This window comes from Adiantum capillus-veneris, chromosome 28, assembly GCF_014529385.1.
Source record: "Adiantum capillus-veneris isolate H3 chromosome 28, ASM1452938v2, whole genome shotgun sequence".
NCBI classification, from domain to species: domain Eukaryota; kingdom Viridiplantae; phylum Streptophyta; class Polypodiopsida; order Polypodiales; family Pteridaceae; genus Adiantum; species Adiantum capillus-veneris.
This window is the reverse complement of record NC_140958.1, coordinates 34,538,559-34,556,167: the sequence shown is the minus strand read 5'-3', so window position 1 is coordinate 34,556,167 and position 17,609 is coordinate 34,538,559. Positions and strand designations below refer to the sequence as shown.

At 44.7% G+C, this 17,609-nt stretch overlaps 1 protein-coding gene across 4 annotated transcripts in view; it reads right to left on the bottom strand.

The window, feature by feature from the left end:
* LOC147420268 (uncharacterized) overlaps positions 1-17,300 on the bottom strand; it is a 96,580-nt gene extending 79,280 nt beyond the window's left edge. For 2 of the 4 annotated variants that reach the window (XM_086503893.1, XM_086503891.1), the window contains exon 1: positions 17,094-17,299. The gene's annotated coding sequence lies outside the window, so the exon portion shown is untranslated. Of the gene's footprint in view, positions 1-17,093 lie in introns of all 4 variants that reach the window. The other 2 variants (XM_086503892.1, XM_086503890.1) reach the window with 2 other exon arrangements.
* Between the last annotated feature and the right edge of the window lie 309 nt (positions 17,301-17,609).

Sequence of the window (17,609 nt, the reverse complement as noted above, 5' to 3'; positions counted from 1 at the left end):
ACACTCTCCAGAAGGTAGTTCTTGTGCCTAGGGTGAGTGGCGGCCGGCTCCACCAGAGTGTTCGGGTCTCCCAAATCAGTGCTTCACATGCAGACAGATGGGCCATCTCGCAAAGGCTTGTCCTCGCAAGGGACCACGACCCGCGACACATGATCAACCTTAAAAGGTTTCAAGAGACTCACACGGAATGCATTGTGAATCCTCCAAGTATCTGGCAGTTTCAATCGAAAGGAGACATCATTTATCTTTTCAGTGATCTAGAAAGGACCGTAGTATCGCATACTAAGCTTTGGACAAAGCCTCTCCTTTCCCTTTTTCTTTCGTATGCGTGCCTTCTCAAAACGTAAGAGCACCCAATCATCCTCCTTCAGTTTCAAGTCGCGACGATGGCGATCCGCTGCCTTTTTCTGTCGTTGTTGAGACTTCTGCAAAGTCTCGCGAACCTTGGCAAAAGCCGTATCCAAATCTCGCGAATATTCATCCGCTTCAAATATCTAATCTTTCGTGCTCAAGAAGGATGGAACATTCGCAGCACTTTCAATAATCTCAAATGGCGTCTTCCCCGTCGAAGAGTGTATCTTGTTATTGTAGGCAAATTCCACCAAAGGTAAGTTCTTTCCCCATTGAGTCTTCTGATCCGAGATACAAGACTTCAATAAACCTAAAACCACTGAATTGGCAATCTCAGATTGCCCGTCAGTCTGCAAGTGGAACGATGACGAGAACTGCAACCACGTGCCAATGTTCTCCCAAATTGCCTTCCAAAACAAACTCATAAATCTGGGGTCTCTGTCGGAGACAATCGTCTCAGATGTGCCATGTAATCGGAAAATCATCGTGATCATTCTGTGTTCTCGGGAGATCGAAAATGAAATCCATTGCAATACTTTCCCAGGGGTGGGTGGGTATGGGTAAAGGCTGTAACAATCCCTGTGCCTTATGCCTGTCAAACTTGACCTTCTGGCATACTGAGCAACTGCGCACAAACTCTTCCACATCCTTTTTGAGTCTCGGCCAAGAGAAGTATCTCTCTACCCCTTTCATGGTAAAAGCAATGCTACGGTGACCAGTAAAAAGGTGGACAATGGCATTCAGTCATAACCTTTTCCCTCAACGGCTGTGTAACGCACAACATGGTTTTTCTCATCAAGTAGCCTTCCCGAAGGGAGAATCCTGCTACTGTCTCCCCATCCCGTATCCGTGTGAAAATATCTGCAAAATCTGTATCTGTGGCATACAGGTCGACCATATCCTCGAAGCTCTTATGATGTATCGCGGAAAAAAAGCCAGAACCAACGGCTTCCAAGACAAAGCATCTGCCACCACATTCTTTTGTCCCTGCACATGGACAATCTGGAAGTGAAACTGTGACAAGATGTTCACCCACCGCATCTGCTTTTCCGAAAGCTGCTTCTGTGACAAGAAGTAGCGCAAACTCTGATGGTCAGTAAAGACAGTAAAATCTGCTCCGAGTAGGTAATGCCGCCACTGAGTAAGAGCATGGATAACCACCAAAAGCTCTTTCTTATAAATATGTGTTGTCATCTCCGACCCAGAGAACAATCGACTCTCGTAAGCAATGACATGGCCTTCTTGCATCAAGACCGCACCCAGACTACGACCACAAGCATCACAATATACTTCAAATGACTTCTGCAAGTCCGGCAAAGTCAAATCTGGTCCTATAGTCAATTTCTTGTTCAATGTTTGAAAGGCAGTCACCTTTGTGGATCCCCACCAGAAAGGGACTCCTTTCTGTATCAAGATATACAAAGGGGAAGCAACCTCTGCAAACTTTCGTATGAACCGCCTGTAGTACAAACACATTCTTCAAATCGGGCCAATCACGTATAGTCTCTATCTTGGCCGAATCCACTTGCACTCCTACTGCTGAGACAAAGTGTCCCAAAAAGTCTCTGAAGCAGATGATCTCTGTCTTCTGCCTCATTCTTGGAGAAACAATGATATCATCAAAGAAAGTGCCAACAAATAGCCTGTACTCTCGAAAAATCCTGTCCATCATCCGGTTAAATGTCGCAGGAGCATTGGTTAAGCCAAAAGGCATCACCAAAAACTCAAATAATCCAAAAAGTAGTCCGGAAGCCTATCTTGTAGACGTCTCCCGTCGCGATTCGGATCTGATGATATCCACTCTTCAGATCAATCCTGCTAAAGCACAAGGATTCCCGTAAGCTGTCGAGTATATCATCGATCCTAGGAATCGGAAATCTGTTCTTGATGGTGATTTTGTTGAGAGCTCTATAATCGATGCACATTCTCCAAGATTCGTCTTTTCTTCAAATCCAGCAACAGTGGAGAGCAGTACGGTGAAGTACTAGGCTGGACAAGACCCTTTTCCAAGAGGTCTTCACTTGGTGCATAATCTTTTCAGTCTGTACTCGGCTCACACGATAAGGTGGCCGGTTCGGTGACGTGCTTCCAGGTATCAGGCTCAATGGTCTGATCTTCAGGCCCTCTAAAAAGCAATCGGCATAAGTGTGGAGAAAAATCTTGGTGTTCTTTTGATCAGGTCAAAACATATTCAACCTTTATCCATCGTTCAGTTCTCTCCCAAAAGAATGAGTAAAGAAACTGAAGTTCATCAAGTACAATTCTCTGAGCCCTTGCATTTATCAAAGTCGCTTTCTCGGCCTGGTAGTCAACCACGGCGTAGTTCTTGTGGTACCAAGGGATCCTGAGTAGAATGTCACTCGTGTGCCCTAAACACCCTTGTCATTGCAAACGAAGTTTGCCAATGCTCAGTGTAATGGCAACATCCCATCCGAGTGCCAATCGAACTACCTCCGCCTGTGGCGTCAGTCTGTCGGGCGTAATTCCAAATCGAGCCGCCAATCCCCAGTGAAAAGTTGGCCTTGGCTCCTTCAAAAGAGCTTCCTGATCCTTCACTTTGCCGCAAAAGCGGCAAAGTTTGTACTTTCATTCATTAGATTCGGTGCAAGTCCCACACCATGTGGTACCAGTTATGCTTTTCTATCTGCTTTTTCTGCCACGTTCCTCAGCTACTGTCGAACTCTCAGGCCTGTCGTCTTTATCATTTTGTTCTTTTTGTGCCTTTTTAGGGCACTTCGCGGAGATATGTCCATGTTCCTTGCATCCAAAGCACTTCCCCTCTCTGATGAAGCGAGCTCTCTCCTCACGAGTAAGCTTGGGTCGTGCATCCTTTTTCTCTAGACTGCCCTTTTTTCTTTCTACTCTCATTCCAAGAAGTCTGTTCGGCTCGTTGTGTCGTGGCCTCATCTGTGGGGTAGGTCAGACTGCCAGAGTAAATGGCAAAGCCCCGCTTCACATGACTCATCAACTCCTGAATAGAAGCTGACTTCTGTTCGAAGCAGTGATCTCGGATCTCTGTAGGTAGACCCAAGGTAAACCGCTCAATCTGTTCTCTGAACGAGATCTTCTTGAATGAAGAGACGGGTAGAAATGAGCTCCAGAATCTTTCACAATAAGCATGGATTGTATCTTTCTTGGTCATCCGAAGATGGTTCCAAGCAACTCGTATATCTCGTTCATATTCTTGCGTCAACCAAGAAGAAATAAAAAGCTTCTTAAATTTCAGCCATTTAACTGGCGCAGTCTTGTTTAAAAGAAGCGTGGACCACCAAGTACGAGCATTCCCCTTAAGGTAAGAGGCAGCTCTCTGAATCTTGGAGTGCTCTGAATAGCGTCCTCCCGCGAAAGCGATGTCAAACTGCTGTATAAAAGACAAAGCCTTCGAAGCATCTGAGTATCCTGAAAAAGTATCTCGGACTTTCTTGCTTTTATCTTCGAGAAAGTCATACTGGTTGGCTTTGTAAAAATTCTTCTTGTTCGCATAAAAGCTTCCGTCATCTGAATCTGAGCTGTCTGTAGACGAGTCCTCAGTAGAACTGTCAGTCTTTGGGCGAGAGCCTTCTTTGCCTTTTTCTTGCCCTTTCCGAAGCTTTGTTTCTTGCTTCGCTTTTTACCTTTTCTGTCTTCTTCGCTCGAATCTGAAGAGCTAGAAGAACTAGAAGAAGAAGAAGAAGAAGAAGAAGAACTGGGTACTCCTTCAAATCGAACACGCTTCTTCTGTTTCTTTGCCATGTCGAATGTGGACTGACGACCCAAATATCCCGAGAAGTCAGTGTCTTTCTTCTGCTTTTTGCCGTGCTTTTTGGCTTTCTTTTGCGCGTCAAAAACCTGAGCAATCCGTGCATCAACCACCTCTTGTAATTCCTTCTCTGAATACTGTTTGTGATCAAAAGGTTTCTTGAGAGCGGGTTTCAGGGGTGGTGTATTGGTTTTCTGCCACTGTGCATGCACTTCCTGAAAAGAAGTCTCGCTCGTATATTTTGCCAATTTCGGATCCTTCGAAAACTGAGCATCATCTTTGTTGCATCGCCGATCAATTGACGACGCTTCATCTCTCTTTGCTCCGCTTGAGTAGGCTGAGGCGGGCCATACTCTCTCTCTGAATCTTCGTTGTGATCCCTGTCTGCATCTCCGGATGATCCTTGCGTGAAGCCATAGGTGCCGTGGAAAAAAAAAATTGGGGATCAGATTTCCCTTGGAAGAGAAATCGGCCATGCTCTAATACCACTGTAACAGACTTGGACACTCCAAATCAAGAATCAATCGCGACAACACCAAATAACCACTTCAAAACAATTCACAGATCACAATAGATTTGCACTGTGCCTAGAGATATTGGCCCCAACGACTGGCGCCCCTTTCGGTATTTCTTTATGTATTAAATCAATGTCAAAGTACAAAGAGCGGTTAGGGTTTCACTCTCAAACTCTGCGTCCAGATGCTCTGAGAAGTTAGGCCTTCACCACATATTTGAATGTTACAAGGGATGCCCAAAAGCAGAGCCCCAAAAGCTTGAAAGCAAAAGCAAATTCTCTCTCTCTCTCAATGAGAGAAAAAATAAAGCATATTCTCTCTTTATCTCTTCCAATTTCCTTGCAAAGCCAAAAAGCAAGGATTTGCGTCGCTCAAAAAAAACAAACAAACAAAAAAAATCGACCTCCGTGATTTTCGAAAATTAGGGTTTCTTGCAGAAATTAGGGTTTGCAGGAATTTAGGGTTTTTGGCAGAAATTAGGGTTCTGCTGTCGGTAGCCACGTCATCACTTTGTGACAAATTCCGCCACTCCCTGTCGCATGTGCTCTACCTCTTTCAGTTTTAGTTGTTATTGAAATGCTAAAAGTCTATTCAGACTGTTCTTTTCTATTAGCACGTGGTGCCCGCCTTGTGATAGAGGTAGGTACTGTTGCGATGTAAACACGGACCAATGTCAAGTGTAGCGGAAGTGTTTAGGATTTAGCTTGGATCTAGTTTTCCGCACAAGCACAAGGTTACTTTACTTCACTTGAAAAGAAAAACTGAACTAAACACAATGAAGGAGAGCGAGGGAGAAAGAGAAAAGAGAGACGACACGGCATCTCGGGTCCCAACCACCTTCAAGGGCCCGTTTGCTCTGTTGCCAGAGCAAGTATTGGCTCTGTTACTTGCACAATGCTGTTACAATGATCCTAGATGCTGAAAGGTTGTTGGTACTCGCGGTAGATGCTTGGCTCTACAAGGCTAAGGCTGAGATACTAAAAACGCTAGGCCTAATGGCTTGGATCTACAACTTGGCTGGCGATAGGGGCTGAAATCTGCTATCGCTGAAAACACTAAACTGTTGAAGGTACTGAAGGCTTAAATTGTTGATGCTGATACTAAAAAACGTTGGAGACTTAAGGTTGAAAATGCTGATGGAGATGGGTTGAAAACGCTGGTACTATGGTGCTGAAAACGTTGGGTACTATGGGTGCTACTACAGTACTGGGAGTCCTCCCCTTGAAGTGACCCCCCTTGGGTCACTTATATAGCAAAATGTAACAGACTTGGACACTCCAAGTCAAGAATCAACCGCGACAGCACCAAATAACCACTTCAAAACAAGTCACAGATCACAATAGATGTACACTGGCCCGACGGAGTTCCGTGCCTAGAGATATTGGCCCCAAAGACTGGCGCCCCTTTCGGTATTTCTTTTTATATTAATCAAATCAAAGTACAAGAGAGCGGCTAGGGTTTCACTCTCAGACTCTGCGTCCAAATGCTCTGAGAAGTGAAGCCCTCACCACTAATTTAAAGGTTACAAGGGATGCCCAAAAGCAGAGCCCCAAAAGCTTCAAATCAAAAGCAATTGCTCTCTCTCTCACAGAGAGTCAAAACTTGAAAGCAAAAGCATTCTCTCTCTCTTTCTCATTAGGTAGAGAAAAAGCAAAATTTGCGTCGCTCATCTTTCTATTAAAAAAAAAAGCCTCTGCGATTTCCGAAAATTAGGGTTTCAGGCAAAAATTAGGGTTTCTGTTGTCCGCCACGTCATCACTTTGTGACACAAAATGTCACTTATATAGCAAAATCAAGCTGGGTCGAGCAACATAAATTAGCATGTTCACGACCTTGACAAATAATGCCTAAAATGTCACTTATTATTGAAATGACTTAAAGGACTGTTCACATGCCTATCTGCTGAAATAATTGTACTGTGCAACAGAGGGTATGCAACTATGACCTACCCTGAACATGCACATCCTACAAGAGGCTCACAAAGTGCAAGGCTAGATCCTATGCTAAACTAGGACTGACGCTAGACTGTAGTAGACGCTTGTCCACGTGGCTCTAGTGCAATGTGCACGTGACATCCCCCCTGTTAAAGGTGAGACACAACTGCCGAACTTCTTTTTGTGGATACTTTCTGTACTTCTGGTGTTGAATGCTTCTGATGCTTGTGGATGCATAAGCCGATGACAACTCCTCCGAACTTGTGGATATTGCAAATGTAGGTACTGCTGCGATGTAAACACCGACCATACAAGTTACTAGGTAGCCTTACAACCGTCGTAGGATACCTGCCTTGATGCTTACTCTGCCTTGCAAGCAAGTACGACGACTCAAATAGTCCTGTCGTGAAAACATTGCGGGTGGGTGCTCGCCGCTCGGAGGTATTTCCAAGGATGGGTTGTCGACGAAAGTGGATGGACGCTACATGGGAATGCAAATACAGAAGAGGGTTAGAGAACCTTGCACCAACTCCTTCCATATCCGTATACAAGGCAAGCAAATCTTGGTATTCAAGATCTAGACTTTCGTGTATCCGATGTCAATCTTTGTTCAAAGACATAGCGATGAAGACGGGAGCGCGACCGATGCGTGTTGGACTGCCTAATAAGTCTGGGGTAGGGACGCTAAGCTTCTTTGAGGAAAAAAAGAAAAACTTAGAGAGATTCTTTGGATTCTTGGTTCTGCTTGGGTTCTTGATTCTTCCCTCGAATTCATGAAGTCAAAGCACGCACAGAGCTCTAATACCAATGTCAGGTACAAGAAAGTGTTTAAGGATTTAGCTCGGATCTAGTACTTGTCACAAGACGAGCACCACGTGCCAATAGCAAAGAACAAACCGAACAGACTTGTAGCACTTCAATAACAACTGAACTGAAAGGGAGAGACGACAAGCTACACGGAGTGGCGGAATTCCACCCCACAGAGTATTGGCCCCAAACCTTGGCGCCCCTTTCAGTATTTCTTTATATTGCATCAACACAGTACAAGTCGGTACTCCATACTCTACACCTTCTCCAAGAAGCATGCCAGAGAATCAGCCCTAACCTCATATTCAAAGGCCCTCGGCCTAAACAGCAGTACAATAAAAAGCCTTCAAAACTCAAAAGCTTCTGGTCCAAAAGCTACCAACGCGTTTTGTGGAATTTCGCACAACTGCCACGTCAGCAATCAACGCAAAACGCGGAGCGTCCATACAGCTGCCACGTCATCAATTTTGTGTGAGTGTGTGTGGGTCCTGCTTTATTTTACTTCCTTTGTCACTGGGGCCCCATCGGACGGGGTCCCCATAAGTAGGTAGGACTTCTTCTTCTGTTACTTGTTCTTCTTAGGGTTTAGGCTCCTCGGCCGGCATCTACAAGTTGGCTCCATTCTTGAGAGCTTTGACACGTCAACAGTTTGTGACATCTTCCCTTCTTGAAAGAGAATAATCGTCCGCGATTACAGCATATCTGCAAAACAACTCAAGTTAGCTCAAAAAAATTCCGCGGGTCATTCCAACGGACATTCTGAGGGACAATCAGTTTGCTCTTTTTGTTAAGGAGTTAGCTTCTCCTTTCGGCTCTTTTGATCAAGGAGTTGGCTTCTCCTTTCGTCCAGATCGGAACTCTTGATATTCCGGCGTAGTAAAATTAGCCATCACACCCAAACCGTACTGATCTTCCACGGGTGTCTTGATGCACTAAAATTACATACCCAGGCAATCTCATCCAATTAGGAATATTCAGTGGTTGGCACACCACAATGCAACACAAATGCTCACATATGCAGGTTACAAGACATAGAAACATAAAGCAGCCAATGAACACCCCCCCTACAAATAACCATCCAGGTTCGGGCCATGCTGTTCAACGACTCCCTCATCACTCCTCCCGCAAATAACCTAAAAAGGTCCGAGCCATGAGATATAGAGGCCTTTTACAACCAAACGCTCCCTAGACCACAGCCTACGTTGTTTAGAGGTGCTGAGAGTAACCACTGCTCAGACTTCTTAATACTCTTCCCGCATAACCATCCAAGGCCGGGCTGGGAGCACACAACAACAATACTCCCCCCGTAAATAACCACAAGCGTCCGGGCCATGAGTAAAAACAACACTTTTCAATCATTCAATACTCCCCCCACAAATAACCACAAGGATCCAGGCCATGAGTAAGAACAACACTTTTCAATTATTCAATACTCCCCCCGCAAATAACCACAAGGGTCCGGGCCATGAGTATGAACAAGCATTCTCAAACATCATTTCTCACCCTCCACCCGGAAGTAAAATCACCAATCGTTGAAGCCAGTATTAAAACCAAAGTCAAACAATTCAAATCGACACCAAGACAGGTTTAAAACAGATACCAAACAAATCTTGGATCCTTCTTTTGCAAGTGATCTTTTTGGCTTATGCCCTGTAAGACATGAGCGGTGAAGACAGGAGCGTGCCCAATGCGCGATGAAGTAAGGGTGGGAGTGGCTAATAAGTCCGGGGTCGAAGGCCAAAGATACCTCAAATCAAATTCCAAAAGTCTCTAGTTTGCTTTGTCTGCTCTTTTGTGGGACCGGTATGCTTTCAAAAAAAGCACACGCATGATGCTCTGATACCACTGTCACAAGATGGGCAACACGTGCCAATAGAAAAGAACAGACTGAACAGACTTTTAGCACTTCAATAACAACTGAACTGAAAGAGAGAGACGACACACGACACGGAGTGGCGGAATTCCACCCAAGAGAGTATTGGCCCTAAACCTTGGCGCCCCTTTTGGTAATTATTAATATTGCATCAACACAATACAAGCCGGTACTCTAGACTCTGCACCTTCTCCAGGAAGCATGCCAGAGAAAGAGCCCTAACCTCATATTTAAAGGCCCTTGGCCTGAAAAGCAATTACAATGAAAAGCCTTCAAAACTCAAAAGCTTTTGATCCAAAAGCAATGCCAAAAAGCTCCCAGTGCATTTTGCGGAATTCCGTACAAATGCCACGTCAACAGTCAACGCAAAACACGGAGCGTCCGTTCAACTGCCACGTCATCATTTTGTGTGAGAGTGTGTAGGTCCTGCTTTATTTTACTTCCTTTATGTCATTCATAGTTACCCGGAACACGGAACACGGAACGGGAACGGCAACGGGATCCCCGCAGAACGGGGGAACGGCTAGGGGTCCGGAACGGGAACGTCGCGGAACGGGAGGTATAAAAACACCCAAATAGTGCAATTTTTAGCTCCTTGTGTTTAAATACAAGGAGTATTAGAGTGCTTTGACTCTAATACTCACAAAAAACTCGTTTTGAAAACCATTCAACCTTGCTATGACTAGATGATGAGAGAGAGAGAGAGAGAGAGAGAGTGAGATGGAGAGGGAGAGATTTGAGAGAGTGGGAGGGAGAGGAAGAGAGCTTGAAGGCTTGAAGCCTTGAGCCTTGAGAGAGTGAGTCTTGAGAGGGAGAGATCTTGAGAGTGAGAGGGAGAGAGCTTGAGCCTTGAGGATTAGCTTGTGAAGAGAAAGGGGGAGGGGGGTGCATTTTATGAGTCCTTGAGGCCTTGCACACTTTCAAAAGAAGCCCAAACATTTACTTCAATTTTTTCAATTTTTGCCAAATTTGTTTGTAGCCGTTGGCCATTCCATGGGCATTCCGGAACGGTCCGGGGGCGTTTCGAAACGTTCCGGAACGGCCGTTCCGGTTTGCATTGGCCACCCGGAACGTCAGACATTCCGGAACGTTCGGGAAGGGAACTGCCCCCCGGAACGTCGGAACGGGGGCTAGGGGGCGTTCCCCGGTAACTATGACGTCATTAGGGCCCTATCGGACGAGTTGGTAGGACTTCTTCTTCTGTTACTTGTTCTTCTTAGGGTTTAGGCCCCTCAGCCGGCATCTGCAAGTTGGCTCCATTCTTCAGGGCTTCGACACGTCAACAGTTTGTGACAGTACTCCGCACAAACACAAGGTTACTTAACTTCACTTGAAAAGAGAGACTGAACTGAAGACAATGAAGGAGAGAGAGAGAGAGAGAGAGAGAGAGAGAGAGAGAGAGAGAGAGAGAAGAGAGACGACACTGCACGTCGGGTCCTAACCCCCCTTGCTTTGTTGCCAGAGCAAGTACTTGCTTTCTTGACTTGCACAAATGCTATTACAATGAACCTAAATACTGAGATGCTGATAGGAACTAGGTACTAACGGTACTGAAGATGCTTGGTACTGCAAGGCTAAGGACCGGATGCTGAAAACGCTAGGGAGCTCTGACTGGAATCTTTGACGATAAGGGCTGAAATCTGCTATCGCTGAAAAACGCAGATGAGGGAGGCTGAAATCTGCTGATGCTGAAGCTAGAAACGCTATTGAAACTGGGCTGAAAACACTAATGGTACTGGGCTGAAATCGCTATGGATCTGGAAGTGCTCGCGATGAGGTTGTGATGGAAAAATGCTGATGGGGAGAGGCTTGGTGCTTGAGGCTGAAATCGATGGTGCTGGCCGAGGGTGAGAAACGCTAATGGGTTGCGGGTACTTGTACTGCAGGTGTTGCAAGAGGCTTGGTGCTTGAGGCTGAAATCGATGGTGCTGGCCGAGGGTGAGAAACGCTAATGGGTTGCGGGTACTTGTACTGCAGGTGTTGCAAGTGCCGGTGCCGGTGCCGGTGCCGGTGCTGCTCCTTGCTTCTTGCTTTCTAAGGAGAAACCCCTTGGTCGCATATATACCCAAAAAAAGCTGGGACGAGCATCATAAATCTAGCCTCCATGATCCTTGACAAAAAGGCTAAAGTCACTTAATAATAAAATGACTTAAGAGAACCTTCACATGCTATATGCTGAAATGACTTCTACTGTGCAAGAGAGGGTATGCAACTACGACTATGACTTGCCTGGACATGCGCGTCCTGCTAGAGAGTCTCACAAAGTGCCTGGCTAGGTATTAAGCTAGACTACGGCTGATGCTAGATTGTAGCAGAAGCTTGTCCACGTGGCGCAAGTGCAATGCGCACGTGAAATCCCCCTGTTAAAGGTGAGGCACAACTGCCGAACTTCTACCTGTGGATCCAGGCCATGATCAAACATCAATTCTCTTCAGTACTCCTCCCTGGAACAAATCACCAATCATTGAAACTTGTACCAGTATTAAAACCAGAGTCAAACCATTGAAATCAACACCAAGACAGGTTTAAAACAGAAACCATCCATTCCAAACAGGATCACCAAACAAGTTCTCAAACAAAATTCAAAAAACTGCTAAATCAAACTGAAAAAGCATTCTCGACGTTAGTCGAACTCGAAAAGACGACTGGCTTTCCATTTTGAGACCTGCATCAACAATCAGGGTTAGGTTTCTTCCTGAAATTTGTAGCCGACCACAGCATGGTCCATAAGATCTTGAATCGTCGGTCAAACAATGTTCCTATAGCGGTGACGATAGTCCAATGATATAGCAATCACACTGACCTCTTTAATTCTTCTCTTTACAAATGGTCTTGGGTTCTTTATGGCTTATGCCCCTTAAGACACAGCGATGAAGACGGGAGCATGCCCGATGCGCGATGGACTAAGGGTGGGAGTGGCTGGTAAGTCTAAGCTGGGGACACAGATTCTTTCATAAAAAATTCTGAAAAAAATTGGAAGCGCCCATCTTGCTCTGTCTGCTCTTTGATAGCACTGGTATGCTTTCAGAAAAGCACACGATTGGACTCTAGAGCTCTGATACCAAAACAGATTGAACGGACGCTTCAAAACAATTGAATTGAAAGAGATGCACGACCCATGAGACACGGAGTGGCAGAGTTCCACCCCAAGAGAGCACTGGCCCCAAATCCTGGCACCCCTTTTGGTATTTCTTTATAGTCCTTCGACACGGTAAAACTCCCATGGCTCTGCTCTGCATCTCCTGCCGGTAGACTATCAGAGAGAGAGAGCCCATGGATCTTATTTAAAGGCCCCAGGTCCAAAAGCACTTTACATAAAAAGCATACAAACTAAAAGCATTTGTTCTCTCCAATAGCCTACACTCAAATCAGCCAGTGTGTTTTGCAAAAATCCGTACAATTGTCACATGGCACTACAACGCGATTTACGGGACTGTGTGCAATCTGCCATGTCAACATGTTAACACAATCTTCGGCATGTCCGTACAGCAGCTGCCATGTCAACAATTATTACGCTAGTTTTTTTATGCGTTGGGTCCTGCTTCATCTTTAGTCAACTGGGCCCATCGGACGGGGCACCATAAGTTAGTAAAACTTTATTATTATTTGGCCCTTCACGACAAGGATCTGTAAGTTGGTAAAAACTTATGCTTCTTCTAATGCTTCTAGGGTTTCAGGATCTGCAAGTCAGCTCGGGTCTTCAGTGACTTGACACATCATGTCACGTGACACATCCAACCCTATGTGTCCGTGGACAAGCTACAGCATGACCAAGGTTCGGTTCAGTCAAGTCAGTCTAGAATAGGAAGTGATCTGGCACTTTTTGTGAGCCTGTTCGCAGACCATGCATGTCCAGACACTTAGATTAGATACATATCCTCTGGTTGCACACAGCATGATCATCAACATTACCATCAGAATCCATCAAAATTCATCGGGAGCATTTTCCAATACATTAAACCTATTTTCCCTATTTTTGACATTTTTCAGTTATTATTTTTAAGTGACTTTTGTTGGGAACTAGGTAGGGCAATTTTGCAAGGAAGTATAAAAGAAAACCTAGCGCTAGCACTTTCTGGCAAAAGAGGCAGCAAGAGCACTTGCTCAACAGGCATCTTCTCAGCAGGACCCCCAACAGAGAAACCCTAGCGTTTTGTAGCAGGCAAGGCTAGCGTTTTTCAGCATACAAATCAGCCAGCATTTTGCACTTGCAGTTTCGTGGCGACAGCAGTACGCAGATCAGCCCTGGCGTTTTTGCATTACAGAGCAACCCAACAACAGCAGGACAGTAGATCCCTAGCGTTTTTGCAACAAGGACAAGAATTCAGCCAGCGTTTTTGGTTTATAGATCAGCCCTTGGCATTTTGCAGTTCCATCGCGACAAGATCCACAGTAGGACCAGCGTTTTCAGTTTTCAGCAGTCAGACATCGTAGAAGAAGTCCCGAACCTTGCAAATCTCACCTTCCCGCAGCAGATCCTCGCCGCACGGTCAGATCCCGCAAAGTTTGCAATTTCAGCCGAGAAAATGCAGATTTCAGCATCTGCATTTTTCAGCACGTCGCCATCGACATCGTCACCGACATAGTCAGAATTCAACAGATAAAGATTTTCAGATTTCAGCTCGTCTCGTCGTCGTCCTCATCGTCAGCAAGTCCAAAGCATTGTAGAGATTTGTGCAATCAATAGTAGACCACTCTCGCCATAGAGAGTGGGGCCTTCGGAGGAGGGTTTGACAACATCTTGGTGTCGTATTCTTCTCTCTCTCTCTCAGTCTCAGCACCTTCATTTACAGTGTCTATTCACTTTGTTTGTGTCCATTGCACTCTCTCACTTAAAGGAACGGAAGGCTCTCCCTTCCATAAGTAAAAGGAACCTTGAGCACAATTCGAAGCACTCGTCCTGAGCAAAGTTTAACATTCACTTCCGTTGCACCTTACACGTTAGCACTTTGTGACACCACGTGGTAGGTTGTACGGACTTCCACGATTTGCGTTGGGCTAATGACGTGGCAATTGTGTGAGCTTTTTTTAGTACTTATGTTGTTGGGTGACGTGCTTTTGGGATTGAAGCTTTTCGGGGCTTTGCTTTTAGGCATCCCTAGTGAATTTATAAGAGCCCCTGGGACCTCACCCTACAAAGCATGTGGACACAGTCTGAGAGTAGAGAACCCTCCGGAGAGGTACTTTGCACTGAGCAATAATAAAGAAATACCAGAAGGGGCGCCAGCCTTTGGGACCAATGCCTCTAAGCACAGAACTCCGCCGTGTCGTCTCTCTCTCTCTCTCTCTCTCTCTCTCTCTCTCTCTCTCTCTCTCTCTCTCTCTCTCTCTCTCTCTCTCTCTCTCTCGTGTAAAGTTCAGTGATTTTGCAGTTTCTATTTGTGTGTTGCTATTGATGTCTCCCTTGGAGTATCCAATCCCGTAACATGAAAAGCAGTATGTTCTAAAAGCATCAGGTCCAAAAACTAAGCGTTGGAATCTGCCCAAAACTGCCAATGTAATTTGCGAAAATTCATACAACTATCAAGTCAACATGTCGACGCAAATCACGGGCGTCCGTACAATAGGCCACGTCATCGGTTGTTACGCAAAAACTGTGTGTTTGGTGTCTTTAATAATTAAGGCCCCATCGGATGGTTCCATAAGTTGTTGCGAGGTTATGATTTTTAATCTTAACCCATCTTTAAGTTTGGGCCACTCGTCAAGAGTCTATAAGTTGGTAAATCCTTCTTCTTCTTCTTCTTCTTCTAGGGTTTAGGCCACTGAGCTAGGATCTACATGTTGGCTATCTTGGACACGTTAACAGTTTATGACATCCCCCCTTTTAAAAAGAAGAGTAATCGTCCGCGATTATATATGCAAAACAACTCAAGTTAGATCAAAATATTTGAGGATCATTTGGAGGGTCAATCCAGCGGGTGACCATATCAGAGCTCTTGATATTCTAGTAGCTCTTCTAGTGTAGCAAAATTAGCCATCACACCCAAACCATGTTGATCTTTAGAGGGTGTCTCAATGCTTTAAAGTTGCATACCCCAACAATCTCACTCAGTGAGGAATATTCATTGGTTGACACATCACAATGCAACACAGATGATTACAGATGCATGTTACAGAACATAGAAACATATAGTCGTCGATGAATACTCCTTCCGCAAATAACCAAGAAGGTACGGCGTACGCGCCATAACATACTCAATGACTCCCTCATCACTTCTCCCACAGATAACCTAAAAAGGTCCGGGCCATGAGATATAGTGGCCTTTTAAAACCAAACTCAAGAGTAAACTTTTCTCATACCAGATCCAAATTTCTTTTCAATACTCCTCCCAGGAAAGGCCAAGCCATGAGTAAAGCACCACTTTTCAATCACTATCTCCTATTGAATACTCCTCTGGGAAAGCCCAAGCCATGAGTATCCACAGATTTTCAACCAACATCAAAACCAAAATCAAGCAATCTCAAATCGGCACCAAAAACAAGTTCAAAACAGATTAATTCTATTCATACAGATTCTCAAACAAAGTTCAGAAAGTAGTTCACTGATAATAGAAGGGAATGTACAATCCAATGAAGGAAAAAAGTAAGGTCTAAATAGTTATAAAAGAAACGATTTACCATTTTTTTGAAAAACAGGCATTGATTCATAATGGCTAGCGTTTGCAAAACATTTTTGTACTTACTCGCTCACTTATATCTCATTAACTATATTGTTATAAATGGTTTGAGTCTACTCTCTTGATCTCCTCCTTTTGAAGCTCTCAAGATTTAAGCTCTAGACTCTTCTAACCCTAACCCTCATACACTATTTCATGTTCACATATTAACACTGTGATAGCCCATATCTTGGCCCAACTATATAAATCCCTTGAGTTTAGTAATAGCTTAAAGATATAGTATTTCAACACTTTTATTTATGTTCCTACTTTGCACTATACTAAACGTAAAAAGCTTAGTTAAAATAGGATTCTTCAAAACATCCAAAACAGTGCAAGAAAAAGTTTAATTTTTGGCATTTTCAATTATGCAACACTGTCTTCCACTCGTAAAAGTATGCATCTTATATTTCCCACACATCAGCAATCTTAAAGATTTTGAAATTATTTGAATGTAATCAAGAAAAGAAAACGCGAGGCTTCTACAAGTGATGACATATTATTGTTGAAAATCAAGGGAAAACTTCCCGAGAGTTCATCCCCCCTAGCCATGTCGTCACATTGTGCGCTGATCTCAAAGATTTCCCAAACAAGTCTAGCCATCTAGAACCCAAGACCTTAAGGTGATAGGCACCCCCGGGATGGCCAATTTGAGTTCTCTTACATGTATGTTGGCAACATTTCAACACCCCCCTTGTTGCCAACTTGCCCATGGTTGTAGGCATGCCAAGATGCCCATCGGGAGTGAAGACGGCGTGATGAATGGCTACCAACCGATTTGAAAGGACACAAGCATAATATAACCATCAACCATCAGCTCCATCATGCATAGTATGACTGAATACTACGACCTGCCCACTAACACCATCACTGCCCAAGGGATAACATATATATACTTTACTGCATGCGTTGTGCTTTGATCCTTGTATTAGCTTCCTATTCCGTCTGAGAGCTAAGGGATGCAGCCATAGCTTCTTCAAAATGCTCTTGGAGTTTTTGCATGTGCCTTTCGTTTACCTTCATTGATCAGAAGTAATATTTCAACTCCATAGGTTGTCCTACCATCTTTGTATTAGCTCCCTTTGTCTGAGAGCTAAACGGATGAAAGCCAACCATAGCTTCTCAAAATGCTCTCGTCGTTCTCGCATGTGCCTTTTCAAGTCATCGAAATGAGCATGCAAAGCAAGCCATCGCTAAGCAAATGAGTATCTAGTGTACCTTGAAAGCGTGCTACTTTGCACACAGCAGCTCACTGCTTCTTTGCTCCTTTGCACGCGTCCAAGTGTGGACGGCCCTGTCTGTGCAACTTATTGTTGGCGCTGCCTGCTTGCAGGGAGCGATATAGGCGTGGTGCCTATGAAATGTTGCACACAATTTTCAAGCAGGGAGTGATATAGGCGTGGTGCCTATGAAATGTTGTACACAGTTTTTAGGCTTTTTGAAGCTATTTCAAGATGCTTGCTTTTCAGCGTTCCTTTGGAGCCACAAGCTCACGCGACCCGCCTTCGATGAGTCTTGTTCGCTCTTACCAAGTGGTCATTCCTTTACAGTTTGTCAAGCTCCAATCTGAGTATGTGTGTACGTACTCACATCTCCAGAGGACTCAGGAGTGAGCGTCCAAAACGAAGAAGATGAGACACAAATTTGAATTGAAATTTGGGGCACACGTCATGGGCAGCACTGGGCAATGGCTAGTCGACACGACTCATGATCAAGGAGAAGGATCACTATTTT